We start from the raw sequence: 6,578 nt of genomic DNA, 5'->3' as shown, positions 1-6,578 counted from the left end.
TCATCAGTCTCCAGGCAGAGCGGCCCGGCCCGGCCGCTGAGGGGCGGGTCACGTGACCAGGTGGAGGAGGTCGGACGTGTTATATAATGTGGGGAAATCGGCCGATCAGCCGCGATATCGACCATGTGGTTGATATTATTCACTGACTTTGTTTACCTCCCCACATGAGGTCATAAAGATTGCGGGATTGTAAGAGATTGTTTCTCGCAATTTGTATCGTCCGATGTAGCTGACTAGGGTCACGTTGCCACAACAATGACAAAAATTTGACCACAGAATTTTTTGACGCGCTCCCTTCCATTGTGATGTTTCGGGGCGTTTCGGCGATCCCCGGATATACCGCAGTTCAGTTTCTCGCACTCTTAACCCCTTCCTGACACGTTACGTGATAGTGATTTTGTATTTCATAGATTGTTCCCTATCCGTGTTGCGAGGGCTTGGTTTTTGTGGGGCGGCCGCAGTCTCCTGGGGGATATTTTGGGGTCATTTTTATAGATTTTTTTACTGCATTTTCGAGGTTCAGACATTTCGGGACGCGGCAATCCCGGCGGTGACATCACTTACATCCATTATACGATGGCGGCTCAGGAATCCTTTAGGATTTGGGTTTTTAGGTTTCTGACCCTTTATTATCCGTTCCTGCAGTTTTCTGTTGTCGCCTTCGTGACTGTGACAGGAATTAAAAAAAAAAAACATCTCCGACACCCCAAAACCACGAGATGTAAGTACATGAGACGCCGGGCCGGGCCGCAGCCTGACAGGAGGAACCCCGCAGCGACCGACAGGAGGAAGAGACAGCGAGGAGGAAACCGAAACCTGCAGGACTACAGGGGCCACCAACAACCCCCGAAATGAGGGGCCGCAGGGCATCAGGGTCTACACAGGATCAACTTCATCCCTTAGTTCTCAGTAGGGTCACTCTCACCCCCTTAGTTCTCAGTAGGGTCACTCTCACCCTCTTAGTTCTCAGTAGGGTCACTCTCACCCTCTTAGTTCTCAGTAGGGTCACTCTCGCCTCCTTAGTTCTCAGTAGGGTCACTCTCACCCCCTTAGTTCTCAGTGGGGTCACTCTCGCCCCCTTAGTTCTCAGTAGGATCACTCTCACCCCCTTAGTTCTCAGTGTGGTCACTCTCACCCCCTTAGTTCTCAGTAGGGTCACTCTCACCCTCTTAGTTCTCAGTAGGGTCACTCTCGCCCCCTTAGTTCTCAGTAGGGTCACTCTCACCCCCTTAGTTCTCAGTAGGGTCACTCTCGCCCCCTTAGTTCTCAGTAGGGTCACTCTCGCCCTCTTAGTTCTCAGTAGGGTCACTCTCACCCTCTTAGTTCTCAGTAGGGTCACTCTCGCCCCCTTAGTTCTCAGTAGGGTCACTCTCGCCCCCTTAGTTCTCAGTAGGGTCACTCTCGCCCTCTTAGTTCTCAGTAGGGTCACTCTCGCCCCCTTAGTTCTCTGTAGGGTCACTCTCGCCCCCTTAGTTCTCAGTAGGGTCACTCTCGCCCCCTTAGTTCTCAGTAGGGTCACTCTCACCCTCTTAGTTCTCAGTAGGGTCACTCTCACCCCCTTAGTTCTCAGTAGGGTCACTCTCGCCCCCTTAGTTCTCAGTGGGGTCACTCTCACCCTCTTAGTTCTCAGTAGGGTCACTCTCGCCCACTTAGTTCTCAGTAGGATCACTCTCGCCCCCTTAGTTCTCAGTAGGGTCACTCTCACCCTCTTAGTTCTCAGTAGGGTCACTCTCGCCCCCTTAGTTCTCAGTAGGGTCACTCTCACCCTCTTAGTTCTCAGTAGGGTCACTCTCACCCTCTTAGTTCTCAGTAGGGTCACTCTCACCCCCTTAGTTCTCAGTAGGGTCACTCTCACCCTCTTAGTTCTCAGTAGGGTCACTCTCACCCCTTAGTTCTCAGTAGGGTCACTCTCACCCCCTTAGTTCTCAGTAGGGTCACTCTCGTCCCCTTAGTTCTCAGTAGGATCACTCTCACCCTCTTAGTTCTCAGTGGGGTCACTCTCACCCTCTTAGTTCGCAGTAGGGTCACTCTCGCCCTCTTAGTTCTCAGTAGGGTCACTCTCACCCTCTTAGTTCTCAGTAGGGTCACTCTCGCCCCCTTAGTTCTCAGTAGGGTCACTCTCGCCTCCTTAGTTCTCAGTGGGGTCACTCTCACCCCCTTAGTTCTCAGTAGGGTCACTCTCGCCCCCTTAGTTCTCAGTAGGGTCACTCTCACCCTCTTAGTTCTCAGTAGGGTCACTCTCGCCTCCTTAGTTCTCAGTGGGGTCACTCTCGCCCTCTTAGTTCTCAGTAGGGTCACTCTCGCCTCCTTAGTTCTTAGTAGGGTCACTCTCACCCCCTTAGTTCTCAGTGTGGTCACTCTCGCCTCCATAGTTCTCAGTAGGGTCACTCTCGCCCCCTTAGTTCTCAGTAGGGTCACTCTCGCCTCCTTAGTTCTCAGTAGGGTCACTCTCGCCCCCTTAGTTCTCAGTAGGGTCACTCTCGCCTCCTTAGTTCTCAGTAGGGTCACTCTCGCCTCCTTAGTTCTCAGTGGGGTCACTCTCGCCTCCTTAGTTCTCAGTAGGGTCACTCTCGCCTCCTTAGTTCTTAGTAGGGTCACTCTCACCGTCTTAGTTCTCAGTAGGGTCACTCTCGCCTCCTTAGTTCTCAGTGGGGTCACTCTCGCCTCCTTAGTTCTCAGTAGGATCACTCTCACCCTCTTAGTTCTCAGTAGGGTCACTCTCGCCCTCTTAGTTCTCAGTAGGGTCACTCTCGCCTCCTTAGTTCTCAGTAGGGTCACTCTCACCCTCTTAGTTCTCAGTAGGGTCACTCTTACCCTCTTAGTTCTCAGTGGGGTCACTCTCGCCCCCTTAGTTCTCAGTAGGGTCACTCTCACCCTCTTAGTTCTCAGTAGGGTCACTCTCGCCCCCTTAGTTCTCAATAGGGTCACTCTTGCCCCCTTAGTTCTCCGTAGGGTCACTCTCGCCCCCTTAGTTCTCAGTAGGGTCACTATCACCCTCTTAGTTCTCAGTAGGATCACTCTCGCCTCCTTAGTTCTCAGTAGGGTCACTCTCACCCTCTTAGTTCTCAGTGTGGTCACTCTCACCCTCTTAGTTCTTAGTAGGGTCACTCTCACCCTCTTAGTTCTCAATAGGGCCACTCTCGCCCCCTTAGTTCTCAGTAGGGTCACTCTCGCCCCCTTAGTTCTCAGTGGGGTCACTCTCGCCCCCTTAGTTCTCAGTGTGGTCACTCTCGCCCCCTTAGTTCTCAGTAGGATCACTCTCACCCTCTTAGTTCTTAGTAGGGTCACTCTCACCCTCTTAGTTCTCAGTAGGGTCACTCTCGCTCCCTTAGTTCTCAGTGGGGTCACTCTCACCCTCTTAGTTCGCAGTAGGGTCACTCTCGCCCTCTTAGTTCTCAGTAGGGTCACTCTCGCCTCCTTAGTTCTCAGTAGGGTCACTCTCACCCTCTTAGTTCTCAGTAGGGTCACTCTCGCCTCCTTAGTTCTCAGTAGGGTCACTCTCACCCTCTTAGTTCTCAGTAGGATCACTCTCGCGTCCTTAGTTCTCAGTAGGGTCACTCTCACCCTCTTAGTTCTCAGTAGGGTCACTCTCGCCTCCTTAGTTCTCAGTAGGGTCACTCTCACCCTCTTAGTTCTCAGTAGGATCACTCTCGCGTCCTTAGTTCTCAGTAGGGTCACTCTCACCCTCTTAGTTCTCAGTAGGGTCACTCTCACCCTCTTAGTTCTCTGTAGGGTCACTCTCGCCCCCTTTGTTCTCAGTAGGGTCACTCTCGCCCCCTTAGTTCTCAGTGGGGTGACTCTCGCCCCCTTAGTTCTCAGTGTGGTCACTCTCGCCCCCTTAGTTCTTAGTAGGGTCACTCTCGCCCCCTTAGTTCTCAGTAGGGTCACTCTCGCCCCCTTAGTTCTCAGTAGGGTCACTCTCGCCCCCTTAGTTCTCAGTGTGGTCACTCTCGCCCCCTTAGTTCTTAGTGTGGTCACTCTCGCCCCCTTAGTTCTCAGTAGGGTCACTCTCACCCCCTTAGTTCTCAGTAGGGTCACTCTCGCCCCCTTAGTTCTCAGTGTTGTCACTCTCGCCCCCTTAGTTCTCAGTAGGGTCACTCTCGCCCCCTTCGTTCTCAGTAGGGTCACTCTCACCCCCTTAGTTCTCAGTAGGGTCACTCTCGCCCTCTTAGTTCTCAGTAGGGTCACTCTCACCCTCTTAGTTCTTAGTAGGGTCACTCTCACCCTCTTAGTTCTCAATAGGGTCACTCTCGCCCCCTTAGTTCTTAGTAGGGTCACTCTCACCCCCTTAGTTCTCAGTAGGGTCACTCTCGCCCCCTTAGTTCTCAGTAGGGTCACTCTCGCCCCCTTAGTTCTCAGTGTGGTCACTCTCGCCCCCTTAGTTCTTAGTAGGGTCACTCTCACCCCCTTAGTTCTCAGTAGGGTCACTCTCACCCTCTTAGTTCTCAGTGGGGTCACTCTCACCCCCTTAGTTCTCAGTGTGGTCACTCTCGCCCCCTTAGTTCTTAGTAGGGTCACTCTCACCCCCTTAGTTCTCAGTAGGGTCACTCTCACCCTCTTAGTTCTCAGTGGGGTCACTCTCACCCCCTTAGTTCTCTTTGTGGTCACTCTCGCCCCCTTAGTTCTTAGTAGGGTCACTCTCGCCCCCTTAGTTCTCAGTAGGGTCACTCTCGCCCCCTTAGTTCTCAATAGGGTCACTCTCGCCCTCTTAGTTCTTAGTAGGGTCACTCTCGCCCCCTTAGTTCTCAGTAGGGTCACTCTCACCCTCTTAGTTCTCAGTGGGGTCACTCTCGCCCTCTTAGTTCTTAGTAGGGTCACTCTTGCCCTCTTAGTTCTTAGTAGGGTCACTCTCGCCCTCTTAGTTCTCAGTGGGGTCACTCTCGCCCCCTTAGTTCTCAGTAGGGTCACTCTCACCCTCTTAGTTCTCAGGAGAGTCACTCTTGCCCCCTTAGTTCTCAGTGGGGTCACTCTCGCCCTCTTAGTTCTCAGTGGGGTCACTCTCACCCCCTTAGTTCTCAGTGTGGTCACTCTCGCCCCCTTAGTTCTTAGTAGGGTCACTCTCGCCCCCTTAGTTCTCAGTAGGGTCACTCTCGCCCCCTTAGTTCTCAGTAGGGTCACTCTCGCCCTCTTAGTTCTTAGTAGGGTCACTCTCGCCCCCTTAGTTCTCAGTAGGGTCACTCTCACCCCCTTAGTTCTCAGTAGGGTCACTCTCACCCTCTTAGTTCTCAGTAGGGTCACTCTCGCCTCCTTAGTTCTCAGTGGGGTCACTCTCGCCCTCTTAGTTCTCAGTAGGGTCACTCTCGCCTCCTTAGTTCTTAGTAGGGTCACTCTCACCCCCTTAGTTCTCAGTGTGGTCACTCTCGCCTCCATAGTTCTCAGTAGGGTCACTCTCGCCCCCTTAGTTCTCAGTAGGGTCACTCTCGCCTCCTTAGTTCTCAGTAGGGTCACTCTCGCCCCCTTAGTTCTCAGTAGGGTCACTCTCGCCTCCTTAGTTCTCAGTAGGGTCACTCTCGCCTCCTTAGTTCTCAGTGGGGTCACTCTCGCCTCCTTAGTTCTCAGTAGGGTCACTCTCGCCTCCTTAGTTCTTAGTAGGGTCACTCTCACCGTCTTAGTTCTCAGTAGGGTCACTCTCGCCTCCTTAGTTCTCAGTGGGGTCACTCTCGCCTCCTTAGTTCTCAGTAGGATCACTCTCACCCTCTTAGTTCTCAGTAGGGTCACTCTCGCCCTCTTAGTTCTCAGTAGGGTCACTCTCGCCTCCTTAGTTCTCAGTAGGGTCACTCTCACCCTCTTAGTTCTCAGTAGGGTCACTCTTACCCTCTTAGTTCTCAGTGGGGTCACTCTCGCCTCCTTAGTTCTCAGTAGGGTCACTCTCGCCTCCTTAGTTCTCAGTGGGGTCACTCTCGCCTCCTTAGTTCTCAGTAGGGTCACTCTCGCCTCCTTAGTTCTTAGTAGGGTCACTCTCACCGTCTTAGTTCTCAGTAGGGTCACTCTCGCCTCCTTAGTTCTCAGTGGGGTCACTCTCGCCCCCTTAGTTCTCAGTAGGGTCACTCTCGCCCCCTTAGTTCTCAGTGGGGTCACTCTCGCCCCCTTAGTTCTCAGTGTGGTCACTCTCGCCCCCTTAGTTCTCAGTAGGATCACTCTCACCCTCTTAGTTCTTAGTAGGGTCACTCTCACCCTCTTAGTTCTCAGTAGGGTCACTCTCGCTCCCTTAGTTCTCAGTGGGGTCACTCTCACCCTCTTAGTTCGCAGTAGGGTCACTCTCGCCCTCTTAGTTCTCAGTAGGGTCACTCTCGCCTCCTTAGTTCTCAGTAGGGTCACTCTCACCCTCTTAGTTCTCAGTAGGGTCACTCTCGCCTCCTTAGTTCTCAGTAGGGTCACTCTCACCCTCTTAGTTCTCAGTAGGATCACTCTCGCGTCCTTAGTTCTCAGTAGGGTCACTCTCACCCTCTTAGTTCTCAGTAGGGTCACTCTCGCCTCCTTAGTTCTCAGTAGGGTCACTCTCACCCTCTTAGTTCTCAGTAGGATCACTCTCGCGTCCTTAGTTCTCAGTAGGGTCACTCTCACCCTCTTAGTTCTCA

This window comes from Leptodactylus fuscus, chromosome 6, assembly GCF_031893055.1.
Source record: "Leptodactylus fuscus isolate aLepFus1 chromosome 6, aLepFus1.hap2, whole genome shotgun sequence".
NCBI lineage: Eukaryota > Metazoa > Chordata > Amphibia > Anura > Leptodactylidae > Leptodactylus > Leptodactylus fuscus.
Note: the sequence above shows the minus strand (reverse complement) of the source record.